This window comes from Mytilus trossulus, chromosome 4 (genome assembly GCF_036588685.1).
Source record: "Mytilus trossulus isolate FHL-02 chromosome 4, PNRI_Mtr1.1.1.hap1, whole genome shotgun sequence".
Taxonomy (NCBI): Eukaryota; Metazoa; Mollusca; class Bivalvia; order Mytilida; family Mytilidae; genus Mytilus; species Mytilus trossulus.
Window position 1 is genome coordinate 50,933,676 of NC_086376.1, and position 20,872 is coordinate 50,954,547.

The window sequence follows — 20,872 nt, forward strand, 5'->3', positions numbered from 1 at the left end:
TTAGTTAATAAACTAAGAAATGAACAAATTTTGGTTAAAGTCAGGAAACTAATTTCAGTTGTCAGAATAAAATTTTATACACTGTTATCATTTATTTCATGTATTTATGTCTCATAAAAATGGGAAAATGTAAACAGTTTTACAAAAGCATTTAAATTGTCCTTAATAGGTAAAAAATGTATGGAAACACTTAAATTTGGAAATTTGAAAGCCATGACCATAGCATTTGGCATTAGATCTACGTGAGGTCGGAAGGGTTAATTTGATTAAATACTATAGATTATCTCATATCATTTGGAAAATGGAAGGAGCTATACTATAAAAACACATCAATTTATTATCAATACACTCGACATCAAAGGTTCTTTATTTTGCTGATCCAATTTACTTTTACTCACATATTTTTTTCTCTTTTGATTTGAGCGTGCTTGTTTTTATATGACACTTTTTTTCAGTTCTCTTATCTGGTTTGACGAAAGCAAACCTGCATGGTATATTCTGCATTTGTATAGTCTGAAGTTTACTAATTGATATTCATATTTCAAATGTTAAATGAATGAACAATTATTAAAAAAAAGGCATTATTTATGAAATATACCACTGTTTTCTAGAGTGAAAATGTAGTCACAACTTAAATTGGAAAAAGGGGAGGGGGCAATTCAACATTTTCCAGGAAGGGTATTGAACCTTTTCATATGTTTTGAATGACACAAATGCATTCCGAATGTTTTACAGAAAATAACAAGACAAAAAGTTAAAGCCTTGATTAATAAAAATTGTTACCGTTACCATATGTGAGGGTGTAAACGGGATGTACTGATTAGAAATAATGGGACCAAAAAATAAAGAAAACTTAAGAATAGGTGCTGAAATATAAATAATAGTGGAATTAAAAATTAGATACCATGGGAATAAGGCCTATACCTATTCTTATAACCACTCTTAAATTTTGTTACCACAAGTGTTAAAAGTCTTGGAGATTTTGGGTTAGACCCTAAATTTATATGTTTTTCTATTTTCAAATTGTCCTAGCTTCTATTTTGTACAATCCGAACAATAATCTGGAAGGCATTCTGAAATTAAGTTTGGTGGATATTTTTATTTACATTTTGAAAAAATAAATAAGCTAAAAGTTAAGTCTGCAACCGCGGGAAATAACTTGCAAAAATATTTTATTCCTATAAACATGTATGTTATATACAATGTACTACTATCAGAATTGTGACACACAGTTGTACACAGGCTGTATACACAGACAGTTTATTGGTATGGTATATTTTATAAATTTCACCTTTGCGTTCATTTTGTATCAAATTAAACAAGCCTGTGACCTGTCAGGAAGTGGACTGTTAGAATACCAAATGTGCCTCTTTTACACTACTTCGGTAGTTATTAAGCCAAGACAAATTTTTGAACGTTGGTCAAGTTAGGTAAAACCCCAAAATAAACTAAAAATATACGTTTGAAAACAACATTTAAAAAAACTTTTTCAAAAGAGATAAATCTCAGTTTTTAATTCCTCCACAATAAGTATCTCCGGACTTTTATCATTTTATTGCGACTACTATAAAATTATTGTAGTATTATTCCTATATAATACTTGATAAATGTAAATTTAACGACGAGCTAAAACCGATGTACGATTTTCTGTCATTTACAGCTCTTAAACCTGACTTAAGCATTGTACATCATTTTTTTGTACATTGTATGCTGAATATTAAACCCACTAAAAAAAAATAAGATGTTTTGTAAAGTATTTTTTTTAAATATTCTTATCAATTTAAGAAATGCATTACTTGATTTGATGATCTTGGAAACTCAGTAGGCTTCTTCCATTAATCTGTTGGGTAGAGCACAGAGAAGAAAATATGCTGAGATAAAAATTAAAATGCACCAAAGAGAAAACCTTTACATTGGGACAATTCATGCCAACTGGCTTTAAGATTGAGGATTTAGGAACATGCATCAGCTTGACAAGTCAATTTAACACTGATTAACTGACATGTCATGCCATGTACTAGGACTTTGTGGTAATTAGATATCCGTGGTCATTAGTTTTCAAGATGGCAACTTGCTGATAATTGATAGTCCGTTTTAAAAATCGATTAACTCACTTATCTAGATGAATAAACCTTTAATATTTTTGGATTATGCCTATCATACGCAACTATTATCAGCACCCGCAGTGCGCATGCGCTAAATTTGATTGCAGTCGATATCGATAAATTTACTATAGATTGTTAAAGGAAATATTGAATTTTGGTCAGATGACAGTAAACAAAAATAAATAGCTCATTCATTGGCATCACATTAGAAAATATATTTTCTTAGCTTTCTAATGACATAATTTATAATTGAATCGGGATTGCAGAAGTTACGGCCATTTTCATTTAAAAACAAGAGGCTCTCAAGAGCCTGAATCGCTCACCTTAATTCTTTTGGTTAAATCTCTCATCAATGATTATTTTGGCTTTTCAATTTATTTAAATGTTTTTTGGATCTTTCTATTTTCTTCAAAAGCCAAAAAAAAATAATCATTTTCTCCTATGTTCTATTTTAGCCATAGGAGCTATGTTTCTTGACATACAAGGAAATAAAATATAAAATTTATACTAGATACTCTACTCATTTAGCCTAAGTTTGGCTGAAATTGATACAGCAGTTTCAAAGGAGAAGATTTTTTAAAGTAAGTCAACATGATGAACAAATTGTGAAAAAAGTCTTTAAAGGGCAATAACTCCTTAAGGGGTCAATTGATAATTTTGGTCAAATTGACTTAATTGAAGATCTTACTTTGCTGAACATTATTGCTGTTTACAGTTTATTTCTATCTATAATTATATTCAAGATAATAAACAAAAACAGCAAAATTTCATTAAAATTATCAATTCAGGGGCAGCAACCCAACAACAGGTTGTCTGATTCATCTGAAAATTTCAGGGCAGATAGATCTTGACCTGATAAACAACATTACCCACATCAGATTTGCTCTAAATGCTTTGGTTTTTGAGTTATAAGCCAAAAACTGCATTTGACCCCTATGTTCTATTTTTAGCAATGGCGACCATGTTTGTTGATAGATTGTAACTTCGGATACAATTTACAAACAAGATACCCTAAGGAACATTCAATTAAAGTTTGGAAGTATTTGGCCCAGTAGTTTCAGAGGAGAAGATTTTTGTAAAAGATTACTAAGATTTACGAAAAATGGTTAAAAATTGACTATAAAGGGCAATAACTCCTAATGAGGTCAACTGACCATTTCCGTCATGTTGACTTATTAGTAAATCTTACTTTGCTGAACATTATTCCTGCTTACAGTTTATCTCTATCTATAATAATATTCAAGATAATAACCAAAAACAGCAAAATTTCCTTAAAATTCCAATTCAGGGGCAGCAACCCAACAATGGGTTGTCTGATTCATCTGAAAATTTCAGGGCAGATAGATCTTGACCTGATAAACAATTTTACCCATTGTCAGATTTGCTCTAATTGCTTTTGTTTTTGAGTTATAAGCCAAAAACTGCATTTGACCCCTATGTTCTATTTTTAGCAATGGCGACCATGTTTGTTGATAGATCAAAACTTCGGATAAAATTTATAAATAAGATACCCTAAGGAACATTCAGTTAAAGTTTGAAAGTATTTGGCCCAGTAGTTTCAGAGGAGAAGATTCTTGAAATAGTTTACGACAACAGACGACGGACGACAGACGACGGACGACGACGGACGCCAAGTGATGGCATAAGCTCACTTCTCCCTTCGGGACAGGTGAGCTAAAAAGTGGTTCATTCCCTATTACTTCATACAATTCAAAACCAAAAACGTATGCAAAGGAGTTTTCATATAGGAATACATCTTTCACTATTCTTAGAAATAAATTCATTGGCATAAATATATGTTCTTTGCTTTATAATCTTTCCAATGGTATATATTTGGTATTTTAGAAAATTTAATGAATCAGGGCCTTTTTTATCCAAAACTGGAGTTGTTGTCATTGTTTGAATATTGCGAGAAAAATTCTAAGTCCATGGAAGTATTATATTGATATATATTTAGTACTTCCATGGTCCTACCAAGTGAATCGCTCACAGGTCACAAAACAAAGTTAAATCTATTTGTACATAAAATATTTATACATTTAATAAAATGTCTTACATCATGAATTTAAAAATTCAGTAAAGTAAAAGAAGTGTAACTTTTATTTAAAATAATATTTTTGTCCAGCTGTCAGTTTTCTTTATTTTTGATAATATAAAATATTTCATTATTACATTAACTCAGACTTTTGGATGTGAAGCGTATTCAAAAAATTTGAAATCCCATCTAAAATGGATTTGGTTTTTTTTGCAATTTTCTTACAGATCTTTTAAAAAGTTTTTTTTAATAATAAGGCGGCCGTAACTAAACAATTTTGAAACTTGAAAATGTTCATCTGATTAACATAGAAGTAATAGATACATATTTTATAAATATTATTCTCATGTTTTAAAAAGACCAATTAGTTTTGATGAAACAGGAAAAGTGTCATTATCTTAAATTTTCCAGATGCAGTAACACTTTCAGAAGATCTTTTGTAGTAGATGGATTTGGAATGAAATCTCATACGATACATTTTCTTTCATCAATTTGATACCTTTTCACTGCTTTTGATTGGCAATATTAAATGGCTGTACTATCTTACATGTACATGTGATATATACTAGTCTATTGCTTGTTTGATGCACATTCTCCTTTTATCCACTTATCTTTTAGAAAAAATAAATCGCATACGAACAAAATAAATATTATTTTTTATTTGTCTCCGTCCTTTCAGAAGTTTCTATCGTGAAATATGTTAATTTTTTTTATACTTGTACATTCATGTAAAATTTGTATTAAAAAGGAAATTTATTTTGATTATTGTTCTGTTAATGTAAAGTTTACGGAGAGCTGTCTCATTGGCACTCATACCAAACCTTCTTGCATTTATATTGTACATGTATTTGCAGAATTTTTCATTTATCGAATGAATGAGATAATTTGAATCGTTAAAACATGAAAACAGATGCCTGCGACCCCTGTTGTTTCAATTAGCATGTTCTAAAGATATCTGCGTGAAGTTCACAAATTTCATTAAGTATTTGATCACCTGTTGTGAATTTCAGATAACACTGTATCCGTGGTTAAAACTTTCCTTTACATATCAGTAATATTTCCCCCCCTTTTTATATTACACTCGGAACATTATTGTATACTTTTTTTGTGGGACTTTCTTTACGGTTTTAGGCGGCATGCAATGAAATTTTGGGAAAATTTGCTGATTAGTTTGAGAATATCAGTACATAAATTCATTAGTATCAGAAGTATGTGCTTTGATTGGCTTATATCTATAAAAAAAAACAAGCAATCTAAGACTATATCATTATTGTTAGTGAGAGACCTATCTTTCCATCAACGAACATGTGAAGCGTGTATAAATATTATTGAAAATGAGAAACATGTATTGATAGAGTGTCCATTATAAGATGACCTGCAAACTGATCTTTTTTTTTTTTTAAAAACTTTGTCAATTCGGAACATCCAAACTTAAAAAACAAACAATCTAATTTGAGAAATTGTCTACTGTTCTATAGGTATCCAGTGAATGTGATAGAAGAGTCAAAATCTACAAATTTATTTTACATAGAAGACGCTTTTCACATCGTTAACTTTTTGTCTTAACTGAAAGCATTTTTTAAGAAATTTGGAAATTTAGCTCTACATTTATACTTTTCACTATTAATACGACATTTCTCTTTTTTCACATAGCAAAATTAAAGCAATATGTTTATGTTCTGTAGCGTGTTTTCCATTTTGATTTATAAACAAACTGCATTATCGCGGACAAAAGTACTATAAAAGCATTTAGTGTTGAAGGTCAATTTTGAAATATCTCTCAGAAATCATGGCTGAAAAGTTAGAGAAAATATTAATAAACATATAATTCTGGGAGGTAAAACAAGAGTAAAAGCAGAGATTGAATTTATTTTTTTAATAAAAAATCAAAATGTTTCAATGAGTTTGTGTATGTGTATTCAAACTCTACGTTGTCTCATATTCGTATATGTTTGGTAATCATGATCTCATATTTGTCCTTTTTCGACTTTTTATTTTGTATGTGCGGTTTGATATTCGGTAAAATCGACTTATATCTTTTGAAAATAAAGTCAGTTTATACAACTCGTATTCATGCGGAACCTAGCATGCTACAATGTCATTTATAATATTGTTTACTTAGGGTTGTCAAATTATTTACGAGTGTCAACATTGTCTTTACAAACTCAGCATGTTGTCTTGATAAGATATCACATACAGAAAAGACTGATCAGAGGATAAGAAATCAAAATCATGCGCGATAACTCGTACTGGCTCACACTGAGGAAAATAGTCGGCCATGTTTATTAAGGATAAACATAATATGAGGCAGGCATTACCTGTAAATGGGGACGAAGTCTGTATGAATTATTTTTTTGTAACTTAAATATTTGTTAAAAAAAGAAACGGAAATACCGTGACATTTCGGCTTTTGGTTCTGTTGTTAGGGATTTTAGTTGTGACGTTATTTAAGTTATGACGTCATGTGCAATGTAAACAAAGAAACGCTATCATTGGTAACGTTTTTCCATATCAAGGAGTTATTAAAAATGAAATTGGTATTGCGTTCCTTCCTATTTATAGTAGTACAATGAAAAATTCCGGAAATTTTCCCGATTTTTTTTTTTATTGAATTTTCTACTGTTGTTGGGGACTTCGTCCCCATAATATCAAATTTTTATTTCTTTGAGAATTTTCCCTTTAAAAGAACTGGCTCCCCGTCATACCAGTAAGATTTTTAGAGCTACATGCATTGTTATTGTAGCATGCATGGCACACTCACTCAAATTTATTACTTTCATTATAACGATTGAATTTCAGATTTAGCAGGGATCTCCATGGATGAAAATTGAACCATGGAGGAACTTTCACCATCATAAACCGTATATACGCCGTACAGTGTAGTGCGATGTAATGTATTTCATCCCTCCACATAAGGATATATAGGTGAACATTCTTATTCATTGCTTATTAGAATTATATCTATTTGAATTTTCATTATAAATATATATAAAAGTATATATACTTTTAATAATTCAATTGCCGTTTGTAACCCTTCAAAGGCCAAGCCCTCAAGCCCCCTCCCTTTCCCTTAGTCAAAAATAACCCATATCTATCAAGAAGGTCCCCATGTAGTTTTCTTGCCATTTTTTGGTAATTGTTATGGGGGTTAAAAATCATGTGGAGCTTATTTTTTACGGACACTGTCAAATTCAGAAGTCATAAACCCATTACCGGTATGGCTGGTTTGCAGTAGCCAGTAACGACAAAACAAGTTGTACGTGTTATTTAAAAGGTTAAAAAGATTTGTAAAGCAAACGTTGTCAAATGAAAAGGTTTTTAATGACTTTATCTAGCAAATCCATTCTATGTAACATGCATCTTTCGAGCCTGAATAGAAACCGGAAGGGCAAATGTATCAATTTGATTGTAAAATACGAAATGAATGCAGAATTAGGATACAATATTTCTTTACAGTTTTTACTTTTTAACTTTTAAAGTAATCCTATGTTACATTTGTATATTTACAATACAGCAGTACTCGAGTTATTTGTGATGAAATAATAATTACTGTTCTACGTCTTATTTTGTACTTCTTAAAAAGGGGTATGGTGATTGCGTAAGTCAAAATAAAAGCACATGTTCGACTGGTTAAACCTTGTTACTGGATTATTAACTTATTTATTTAATCTGAATTATCATAAGCATTTGTGGAAACTTAGTTAAATAACTCGACAAATAAATCGTTTATCTTCAGATAATATTCTCCTGTCTTGTTTGTTGATCTACCTGTACAAGCTCAGGTACAAGTGATTAGCGATCTTAATTCAGTTATCCCTCAGGCATTAGAACTGTATTGGATTATACTATAAAAAAGCCTGAGAGTTATGCAATTATATGCATTTGATTAAAATTGCTAATATAATGGAGTTAGGCTATAAAAACTATCACAGTTTTGAACGATGGCGCCAGTCATTTGACGATGGCGCCAGTCATTTGAACCATGGCGGGGCGCCTTTGTTAAACAGGCCATGGAGATCCCTGTTTAGTGCAACGAATATTAAAGACAAGAGGAGGCCCGTCCAACATTGCTACAGCCACAGGAGTTCAAGTTGTCTTTGCTTCACATAATGTGAAATTATAAGAATTAAATCATTCATTTACCTCCTGTTAAAGAGAATTTGAAGAGATTTATCAAGCTCAAACTTTTGTTGGTGGGAAACCTTCTCGGTCTTTCAGAAATTAATGAAAATCTGTTGTCAGGGCGTTAAAACTCAACATTTTGAGTTTTTATTTCTCTCGTCCATCCACCGGAAGTTTATTTTGTTTACATCACAGTCATTATTTTCTTTTTACAATACCATATTTTTTTCGTAGTCATAAACATTTGAGAAACTCAGACCAGAGGGCAAAAAAGATTTGACCAAAAATTAAAAAAAAAATGAATACCGACATAAACCATAACGTTCCATATTTATAAAATCTTATAACTATTCTTAACTATTTTCGGTCAGGAATCAAAATTCTGCTTCATTGAAACCAGTTGAATTTTATTTTTATTTTGAAATCTCCTTTATCCTTATTGATCTTTACTTCAAAAGACAATCAGTGTGCATTGTTATTTTTTTCAAATACAATTTGTAGTTGAGGGAATTACCATTTCACTTTATTAAAGATGTTTTTTTCATTAAAAATATTCTGATTCCCAATTTGAATATCAAATAAATTTTGTGTTCAAGCAGATGACAAAATGAAATATTCTGAATTTAGATTTTCCACATACCTTTTTTTTTTAAATTTGAAAAAAATAATTTGATAAACTAAAAACTCATTTATTAAAAACCAAGGATGTGTCCATAGTGCATCAATGTCCCACTAGCACTATCATTTTCTATGTTCAGTGGACCATGAAATTGGGATCAAAAACTCTAGTTTGGCATTAAAATTAGCGAGATCATATCTAGATGTATGTTAGTTAATATAAGTCATATCATAGGGAACATGTGTATAATATCATAGGGAACATTTGTATAAAGTAATTTTTAAGTTGATTGGACTTTAACTTCATCAAAAGCTACCTTGACCAAAAACTTTAACCTGATGAGGCCATAATAATTTTCTATGTGAAGGTGGACTGAAATTTTAGTCTAAACTCTAATTAGTCAATAAAATTAGAAACATCACATTATAAGGAACATGTGTACTAAATATCAGGTTGTTTGAATTTCAACTTCATCAAAATCTACCTGGGACAGACTGATGGATGATCGAACGAACAAATGTACCGGCACATATATTAAACTGGAAAAAAACATAATGCCCCTAGGTGTGGCATAAAAATATCTAACTCAGACAAGAAGTTAAATGGTTGCTCCTTTATGACAAAGTAAAATAGATGAAATATGAAGCAATTTTGTTGAACTACAGTTATGAAGAATACATATAATTAATAGTAGCTCCAAAACATTTCTCATGAATGCATATCTGCCAATTCAACATTCAAAGATACAAAAATAAAGCTGATATGTTCCAATTGTTGTTTAAATATCACAATTCAATTCTATTTTCCTGTAATGTGATTTATCAAATAATTTGTACTTGTGTCATAGAGGCATTTTGAGTTATTTTTACCTTCAGCATTTTGTATAGATTTGGACTAGTTCTTATTATTTGTGGTGTCATAAATTTAGAGAAATCATCACGTGACAAGTTCAAGTTGAGTTAATTATGTGTTATGTAATTAATTGGACATTCTCATTAACATCAGTATTATTAGTTGACATAATTGTAATTATGAATTTGTACTAATTAGAGTGAATTTGTTTACTCAAAACTTGTCATGATAAAATAGTATATATGTTATTAATTCAATAAGTAAAAAAGAGGGTAGGATAGTAACATCAATAGAATTGTATTATTACAGTAGGAGTCATATTATATAGACATTTACCATTTTATGTGATTTTGGTTTGGAATTAAATTAGAAAATCTTACTGTGAGTTTGGTATTAGTTCAGTGCCAGAGCTAAGTTTACGTCTTCGGCATCTCTAGCTGACCTCAACGTTTTTCTAATGATTTTACGTATAAAATTATGACCCCGTAACAAGGAAGCCAGCAGCCTATTTGTTACATATGGTGGAGGACCCTGAGGCATATTGACTTATTAGTTCAATACTGATCCAGATACCAATTTTAAAAGTAGTTTTCTTATCCAGTATATATACATCAAGCAGAATGGATTACAATCTTCGACCACAGTGGCAGTACTGGAACTTTAACACCAGCCAAAGACATTAATGTGGAAAGTGTGGTTTATATCATAGACAAGGCACTTTAGTCCAGCAGCTAAGTCCAATATTTTGGGACAATTGATCACTTTATGGTAAAAGCATGAAACTTTGCACAGTGTTAGTTATGATGCTTATAAACATTTTTGGATATGGAGCCATAAAAAAAAAATCCACAATGGCCGCCAATTTCAAAATGTCCGCCAACAGCTATGAAGCAGAGTCCAAAAATATAGTATAATTTATCATTTGAAAATAAAAGCACACAACTTTGCATATTGCTAGTTCTGATGATTATTGATCTTTCCTGAATATGGAACAATAAAAAAAAATCCATAATGGCCGCCAATTTTAAAAATGGCCGCCAGCAGTCATGAAGCAGAGTCCCAAAATATGGTATAATTTATCATTTGAAAATAAAAGCATAACACTTTGCATATTGCTAGTTACGGTGCTTATTAATCTTTAATGAATATGGAACAATCAAAAATAATTCCATGATGGCCGACAAATTCAAAATGGCCGCCAACAGTCATGAGGCAGAGTAAAAAAAAAATGGTACAATTGATCATTTGAAAAAAAAACCATAAAACTTTGCATATTGCTAGTTATGATGCTAATTAATCTTTTCTAATATTGAACAATCAAAAATAATTCCTTAATGGCCTATTATCAGAAACTATGTCGGGTATATCTAGAAAGCTATTAGCGTCACTGATATGTCATTTGTAGACGAAACGTCGCATCTGGCATACAGAAATTATCCACAAGGAAAATATAAATCAATTTATGATCATAGTTTTTACAACATGGCTACTGAAAAGACATTCAGGGTATCAAGTGTAGAATATGACAAACCGACTAAATCAAATAATATTGATTGGGCAAATTGTATCCTATGCTAAGACAGTATAGAGGAAAAACTTATATGCCCATTTGATTCTAAATGTCTAAATGTTGGGGCTGGTTATCAATCTTTAGCTGACAATATTAAGAAGTTTCATAAATTACGATTGATGCCTGAAGGCCTTAATGTGTGCATTGAAAATTTAGATGAGGGATCTGGAATAGCACAGTCTTTCATTGACCAAAAGGCATGTTGGCACAAATCTTGCAACTTAAAACTGAACAGAACAAAGTTGAATAGAGCAGAAAAACGAACCTCACATGAGAGGATATATAATAAAGCAACCACATCTAAAAGAAAACTATACATAGCTTTTCCTTTCAGTCCACCAGTAACCCGTCTGTGTGCTATTTCCATAATGAAAATAGCCAAGAAGCCCTTGATGAGTCCTCAACATTTGGATAAGATACACGTGTGAGAGAATGTGCAGTAAAATTAAATGACACATCGTTTCTTGCAAATTTCAGAACTGTTGATCTAATTGCACAGGAAGCAAAGTACCACTCGGAATGTTTAGTTTGCTTATATAATCGTGCATCTCGAATTGAAACGAAAAATGATAATGTCGAATATAAGAAGGAAAGTCAAATCCATGGTATTGCATTTTCAGAAATAGTCTCTTAGATAAATGAAACAAGATCGTGCGATGAGACCATACGTGTTTACAAATTGTCAGATCTATGTAAACTTTATACGAAAAAAATAACATGTCTAGGTGCAGATGTTTCATCTCGAGTTAATAGTACACGACTAAAACACAGAATTGTATCTAATTTCCATAACTTAGATGCTTACAAACAAGGCCTTGAAAACATTTTTGCTTTCAAAGATGACATTGGTCCTGAATTGAAGAGAATCTGATTAGAAGGCTTTGATAATGAGTTTGTCAACATATCAAAAGCAGCTAGGTTTGTTCGTAAAGATATTTTCGCATCAAATTTAGAATTTAAAGGAACCTTCCCAAATGGATGTCAGGAAGTTTCTGTACCCCAGTCATTGCTTTCTTTGGTCCGTCTGATTCAATTTCGACCTAACATTTAGGATCGTTCATATTCTGAGTCGACATTAACAATAACACAGCCTCTAATGTAAAGTTGTACAAAGAAACTATCCCACGTCACATGAAAGATAATGAACTACCTCCAGTTTGTGCTTATTTGGGAATCATGATCTACTGTCATGACTGTAAGACTAGAAAACGTGATCTAGTAGATACTTTCTTCAAACTTAGACTGTCTGTCATCTACAACCAAGTGTTAGAAATTTTTACTTCCATGGCCAATGATGCTTGTTGTCGTTATGTCCAAGAAGGTATTGTTTGCCCTACCAATCTACAACGAAGTGCGTTTACCTCATCTGCTGTAGACAACATTGGTCACAATCCAAGCAGTATCTCGTTAAAAGATTCATTCCATGGTACAGGTATATCTTTATTCAAGCATATTTCAGAGGTTGGTCAAGGCGTTGTTTAAACATTTGACCAATCTGAACCTATTTGCAAATGCCAATCAAAGAGAGTGCCTCTTTTACCAAAGAGTTATTCAAATCTTCCACCAGCTGTACTAAGATTCAGCGAACCAGATATCCCATTAGTTGAAGGAGAACTTTCAATTGACATGTCCTTAGTTCCAGCTGTTTTAAAAGGGGAAGTCAAATGGCTGAACAGCTGTGGATAGGATTTGACACTGGAAAGAACTCCCGATATATTTCAATCCATGGATTGTGCCTTGCTCTAGGACCATTGAAATTGAAAGTATTTCCACTGTTCCATTCATTTGCCAGTTGTAACACAGTCTCAGCTTTTTTGGGGAAAGGTAAGAAATCAGCTTGGGACATATGGTTCGTATATGAGGAGTTGTCAGAGGCATTTCTGCAGGCTATCGAGAATTCAAATGAAGTGGAAATTTTAAAAGTGTTAAAAGTAATAGAACGATATATTGTGCTTTTGTATGACCGATCTAGTACAGCTAATGTGGTGAATGAGTAAAGAAAACAGTTATTCACGCAGAAGACAAGAACAATTGACAATATTCCTCCAACACTTCACTTCTCCATTAAACATACGAAACGTGCAGCTTACCAAGGTAGTGTTATTTATTGCAATTGTTTAGTTGCAAATCCAAGTATGACCTCAACAGATTTATTTGGTTGGCAAAAACTCTATAGTATCATTCTGATCTGTGCTTGCTGAAGCTTCAATGACATGCATGTAAATTCTTGAAAACAGCATTTAAATGCACAGCATTATGAAACTGCTCACCGGACTGTGAAAGAGAAACTGATTAAGACTGTGCTTTTTCATGATTTTCCTGCATTTGTATCATATTTTAATTATAATTTTGATCTGTTGTTATGTTGAATAGTAACTTGTGAGGTTTTTTTATTTCTTATTTCATTTCTTAAAAAAGAAATACTCTTTGCACTGATTCAATACTGCATATGTTGGATATTTTTTTCATTTCAGGAAAATTGTGAAATTTTCTTAGGTCATTACCTGTAGCTGTGAAAAATAAGAACTCATCAAAAACGCCATGTTGAGTTATATCGGCCATTTTTATTTCATTGTTAATGTCACCTGTTACATTAAATAAAAATATGCTTGTTTATTCGTTCTTGTATTGAAATAATTGATCCATTATTTTTTAATTATTTTTATACCATATTTAAAAACAAACATCAAATTTTCATATGTTAAACGGCGCCATTTTGAATATTGCCGCCATTTTGAAAATATTATCTATGCACCCAAGTATTTATGATACAGTGTAGGCCTTTGTCGATATCAAATTATCCAGTTTCACGAATTTGGTAAATTTATAACACACAATGATGGTGTATACATACGAATACTGTCAAACTTAGACATCTTGACGCGCCATTTTGAATTTGGACGCCATTTTGATGATTTCTGTATTATAAGGTTTAAAAAAATAATAATTGACATATCTTAATTGTATTTCCTTAAGTTTGTGACATCTTCTGAACTCATTAAAATTGGAAGACTTCATCAAGTGAAGTTATGTTATACTTATGTCGGCCATCTTGAATTTGGCGGCCATATTGGATTTTTTTTTCGTGGCTCCATATCTAAATTTTGTCTATACCCCTTAATCTTTCACTATGCCAAGTTTCATGCTTTTACCATAAAGTGATCAATTATTCTGATATCCGCTGGACTACTTGTTATGCTTTTAAGAAGATGTGTTATCAATGTGGCAGAAAGGGACATTATGCAAGGATGTGTTTCACCCAATTTAAAGCTGCCAGACCAACAGGTTCAAAGCAAGTAACATATCACAAGAGAAAATCAAATCGAAAACAAGAACGAGATCATGAAAGAATGGACAAATTCAAACAGAAACGCAAAGTATTACAGGAAATGCCGTTTTCAAGTATAAGAAATGGAGCTTTCATCAACTCTATAGACACAACACAATGCTTGAAAACTGAGCTACAGAAAATGAAATAAAAACTTAACCAGGAAAAGACAAAAAGTGATAAAGAAATAAAAGAGCTGAAAGAAAAATTAATATGTATTAAAGGAAGAAGAAACATTTCAATATAAAGAAGTGACAAAAACATTTCAGGAACAAGTTGAAATATGTGAATCAATTAATAGACAATTAAGACAAAAAATTAGAGAAGAATCCAACAACTTATGACTTTGAAATTGTTAAGGGCCAGCGCAATCAAGTTCTGAAAGAAAATCGAAGACTTTTAAAGGAATTAAGTGCGGCAAAACAGCGATCAAATGTAGGTCATGTAGGTCTAACACAACCAAACAGAGGAAGCAATCTGAGATATAGAAACAATCAACATAACCATCATCAAGTTCAGACAACCAATGCATAGCAGACACAATGTGTATTCATCAGCAGATATCAAAGACAAAATGAAAGATGTAGTACAACAAACATTAGGTGAATTCAGGGATGACATAAAAAACAGACTTTCAACATTGAATTTTTCTGATAGGCATTAACTTTTTAAAAATTGAAAACACCAGGACGTGTTTTATCCGGGGAGGAGCCAATCTGTCATAGAGGCATTTTGAGTTATTTTTACCTTCAGCATTTTGTATAGATTTGGACTAGTTCTTATTATTTGTGGTGTCATAAATTTAGAGAAATCATCAGGTGACAGGTTCAAGTTGAGTTAATTATGTGTTATGTAATTAATTGGACATTCTCATTAGCATCAGTATTATTAGTTGACATAATTGTTATTATGAATTTGTACTAATTAGAGTGAATTTGTTTACTCAAAACTTGTCATGATAAAATAGTATATATGTTATTAATTCAATAAGTAAAAAAGAGGGTAGGATAGTAACATCAATAGAATTGTATTATTACAGTAAGAGTCATATTATATAGACATTTACCATTGTATGTGATTTTGGTTTGGAATTAAATTAGAAAATCTTACTGTGAGTTTGGTATTAGTTCAGTGCCAGAGCTAAGTTTACGTCTTCAGCATCTCTAGCTGACCTCAACGTTTTTCAAATGATTTTACGTATAAAATTATGACCCCGTAACAAGGAAGCCAGCAGCCTATTTGTTACATTTGCATGAGCAACATGACAAGTGGAAAATGTGTAGCAGGATCTACTCACCCTTCCTAGAGTATATGAGATCACCCATAGTTTTGAATGGTGTTTAGTGTCGGTCAATCTTGTTTTCTATGTTGTGGTTTAAATAATGTTTGTCTCAGTCGTTTTTGCCAAGAAATTGTCAGTTTTCCTATGTCACTCACCTTATTTTACTTTGGTTTAAGAAATCATGTTAAAATAGATTAAAATCATAACAGATACCCTAATAACGATAGAGGCCAAATTTAGTTTATTCTTTTATATACAGTGTTCTCTAAAAGAAGACAATTGCAGTAATTCCGAATATATTTATGGACCCATTTCCCATGTTATAACAGGAGATCTTAACATCGTTCAAGACCGAGAGTTAAAATCATTCCTCAGTAAAGGACCTAAATAGCGTCCCCGTCAATTATTAATTGGAATGAGTGTCGTAATATCATCCACGACTCACTTCATACTTACTGTATGAAATGGATAAAACTGGAAAAAGCTGACAAAAAATCTTTGGACTCTTTTTTTAATTCAGTAATGAAGATAGTTGATATACGTATTCAACATTTTAAAGAACATTTTACTATTAACAATAACTACAATAAACCTATTTCTCGTATCAAACATAAACTAAAACAACTAGCCAAGGAATTTGTTTTTGTCCCGGCAGATAAAGCTGCTAATAATATTATAATTGTTGGACGTAAATTTTACATTGAGGTTCTGAAAAAAGAAATTACCAATTCACCAACATTCCAACTGACTCCATTTTCAGAAAACGACATCTGTAACAAAGATAAACTTTTAGCCACCGCTTTACAGGCAGAGCCAAATACAATGAAAGTATTGGCTTCCGAAGCTACACAAAACCCCTTACAAATATAGATTTATTTCGTCTTCAAGCCATTGTTCATCAACTACTAAATTGTCTATTCTTCTTACCAGCACACTTGGTACAATTAAAAACCTTATAATAAATTGTTTAAATAAGGCCTTCGAAAAAAGTGGAATAAATAACTTTTGGAGTGTCAAGAACTCGTTGGAAGTACTTGATAAATTGCATGCTTATATTGGTGATTTTGAATCTGTTCAAAGTTTTGATTTTTCTACCCTATATACCACATTGCCTCACATTCTCATTAAGAAAAAAATCACACACCTAATTAAATGGGCATTCAAAAAATCAGAATGGGAATATATATGTTCAAACTCTTTTAGGTCATTTTTTAGTAGCAATAAATAAAAAAACTATATTAATTGGACATGCTTTGATACTATATATGCCCTTGAATTTTTACTAGATAACATTTTTGTTCGCTTTGGGGATTCCGTATATCGTCAGATTATCGGAATTCCAATGGGGACTAACTGTGCACCACTTATTGCGGACCTCTTTTTGTATTGTTATGAGTTACAATTTATGACAAAAATAAGCAAAGACCCATCAAAACAACATCTGATAAACAAATTTAATAATACTTTTAGATATGTGGATGATATGTTGGCTCTAAATAATGACGACTTCAGTTTGTATATTAATGAAATTTATCCTGCTGAACTTACTTTAAATAAAGCTAATACTAACAAAGACCACTGCCCTTTCCTCAATCTTGTTATCTATATCACTAACGGAAAGCTGAATACTAAAATTTATGATAAAAGGGATGATTTTTCATTTCCTATCGTTAATTATCCGTTTTTAGATGGTGACATTCCCTTGTCACCATCTTACGGTGTTTATATATCTCAACTTGTACGATTCGCTCGTGTATGTAACAATGTTTTAGATTTCAACGAGACAAATTTATGTATTACTGAAAAATTATTACACCAGGGTTTTCGATATCACAAACTAGTCAAAACATTTACTAAATTTTATCATCGGTATAAAGACATCATTCGTAAATATAGCTCAACATGCAGACTACTTATACGTTCAGGTATTTCACATCCAATTTTTTATGGAAATATTCTTTATAAAGCACAAAGGTGTCACTATTCACCTCAGAAACTTACAAAACCTTTGATTAGACTTATTAAGAAGGGATATAATTACGATACTGTTGTCAAGTCATTAAAGATTGCATATTTTGGCGTTAATATTGAGTCACTGATAAGGTCTTTGCGTCGGAACTATTAAACACATTTATTCTAAAAACAGTTGTTGGCATGACACAGGTTATGTTCTTCTCATATATGTTATGATGGTATAATAATAAACCCCTAACGGGAAGGATTGTGCCTGATGTTCATATGATGAAATCATAATCTTTCAGTCAGTTAAATTGAAGTCTGGAGCTGGCATGTCAGTTAACTGCTAGTAGTCTGTTGTTATTTATGTATTATTGTCATTTTGTTAATTTTCTTTGGTTACATCTTCTGACATCAGACTCGGACTTCTCTTGAACTGAATTTTAATGTGCGTATTGTTATGCGTTTACTTTTCTACATTGGTTAGAGGTATAGGGGGAGGGTTGAGATCTCACAAACATGTTTAACCCCGAGGCATTTTTGTGCCTGTCCCAAGTCAGGAGCCTCTGACCTTTGTTAGTCTTGTATTATTTTAATATTAGTTTCTTGTGTACAATTTGGAAATTAGTATGGCGTTCATTATCACTGAACAAGTATATATTTGTTTAGGGGCCAGCTGAAGGACGCCTCCGGGTGCGGGAATTTCTCGCTACATTGAAGACCTGTTGGCGACCTTCTGCTGTTGTTTTTTATTTGGTCGGGTTGTTGTCTCTTTGACACATTCCCCATTTTCATTCTCAATTTTATTTGTATGTATTGTCCATGGGGTCCTATGTTTAACAAAGTCCCCTGCTGAAGGCCATCTTGGATGATGGATATGCTACAAAGTAACAACACTTGGTCAGTACCTCTTAAGGAACATTCATGCCATGTTTGGTTTTATTCCATTCAATGGTTAGAAGAAGTTCAAAATGTAAAAAGTTAACAACGACTATGACTGACACCAAGTGATGAGAAAAGCTCTCTTGGCCCTTAATTAAAACCAGATGCTCCGCAGGGCGTAGCTTTATACGACCGCAGAGGTTGAACCCTGAACAGTTGGGGCAAGTATGGACACAACATTCAAGCTGGATTCCGCTCTAAATTTGGATTGTGATTAAATAGTTGACACAGCATAGGTTTCTGACACAGAATGAATGTATTCAAATGAACTTAAAATTTTTGTTTTCTCTTAGAGCAATTCACTATGCTGTTGAATATTAATCCTCTCAAAAAAATGTTTGAAGAAATTTTCTTTTTATTTATGAAATTTCAAATGAGAAAAATTGAACCCAATTTTTTAATCACATCCCCCTTTCCCTTATTCCAAAACTAATTTCAATTAAAATATTCTAATGGAGTTTGCAACAATTACTACTCATTTAAATACATCATAAAATATTAAGATGTAAAAAAACTGCTTGTTATCACTGAATGGTAAAGATTATTTAAATTTATCAGTTGGTAGTAAAAAGTGAATATACATTGTATATTGTATATAACAAAGATTTAAGTTGATTCTGGACAAAGAAAGATAACTCCAATTAAAAAAAATTCTTGCAGATATTTCTTGCTTACTTTACTGGACAAAGAAAGATAACTCTTAATTAAAAAAAAATAGCTATTTCACAATATTGTGAAATTATATATTTCTTGCCATTGCACAATACTGTGCAATTGAAAAGACTTGCTATTGCACAATACTTAATATAATAATTTTAGATCCTGATTTGGACCAACTTGAAAACTGGGCCCATAATCAAAAATCTAAGTACATGTTTAGATTCAGCATATCAAAGAGGCCCAAGAATTTGATTTTTGTTAAAATCAAACTTAGTTTAATTTTGGACCCTTTGCACTTTAATTTAGACCAATTTTAAAACTGGACCAAAAAATTAAGAATCTACATACACAGTTAGATTTGGCATAACAAAGAACCCCAATTATTCAATTTTTGATGAAATCAAACAATGTTTAATTTTGGACCTCGATTTGGGCCAACTTGAAAACTGGTCCAATAATCAAAAATCTAAGTACATTTTTAGATTCAGCATATCAAAGAACCCCAAGGTTTCAATTTTTATTAAAATCAAACTAAGTTTAATTTTGGACCCTTTGGACCTTAATGTAGACCAATTTGAAAACGGGACCAAAAATTAAGAATCTACATACACAGTTAGATTCGGCATATTAAAGAACCCCAATTATTCAAATTTGATGAAATCAAACAAAGTTTAATTTTGGACCATTTGGGCCCCTTTTTCCTTAACTGTTGGGACCCAAACTCCCAAAATCAATACCAACCTTCCTTTTATAGTCATAAACCTTGTGTTTAAATTTCATAGATTTCTATTTACTTATACTAACGCTATGGTGCGAAAACCAAGAAAAATGCTTATTTGGGTCCCTTTTTGGCCCCTAATTCCTAAACTGTTGGGACCGAAACTCCCAAAATCAATACCAACCTTCCTTTTGTGGTCATAAACATTGTGTTCAAATTTCATTGATTTCTATTTACTTTAACTAAAGTTATTGTGCGAAAACCAAGAATAATGCTTATTTGGGCCCTTTTTTGGCCCCTAATTCCTAAACTGTTGAAACCAAAACTCCCAAAATCAATCCCAACCTTTCTTTTGTGGTCATAAACCTTGTGTCGAAATTTCATAGATTTCTATTAACTTAAACTAAAGTTATTGTGCGAAAACCAAGAAAATGCTTATTTGGGCCCTTTTTGGCCCCTAATTCCTAAAATATTGGGACCAAAACTCCCAAAATCAATACCAGCCTTCCTTTTATGGTCATAAACCTTGTGTTAAAATTTCATAGATTTCTATTCACTTTTACTAAAGTTAGAGTGCAAAAACTAAAAGTATTCGGACGACGACGCCGACGCCAACGTGATAGCAATATACGACGAAAATTTTTTCAAAATTTGCGGTCGTATAAAAAATAATGCAATGGACA

The 20,872-nt window shown here is 31.8% G+C and overlaps 1 protein-coding gene across 4 annotated transcripts in view; it reads right to left on the reverse strand.

Annotated features, from left to right (window-relative positions):
- LOC134715473 (palmitoyltransferase ZDHHC16B-like) overlaps positions 1-9,769 on the reverse strand; it is a 33,107-nt gene extending 23,338 nt beyond the window's left edge. For 3 of the 4 annotated variants that reach the window (XM_063577661.1, XM_063577660.1, XM_063577658.1), the window contains exon 1: positions 8,284-8,445. The gene's annotated coding sequence lies outside the window, so the exon portion shown is untranslated. Of the gene's footprint in view, positions 1-8,283; positions 8,446-9,750 lie in introns of those variants that run through there. The other variant, XM_063577659.1, reaches the window with a different exon arrangement.
- Positions 9,770-20,872: the final 11,103 nt, after the last annotated feature.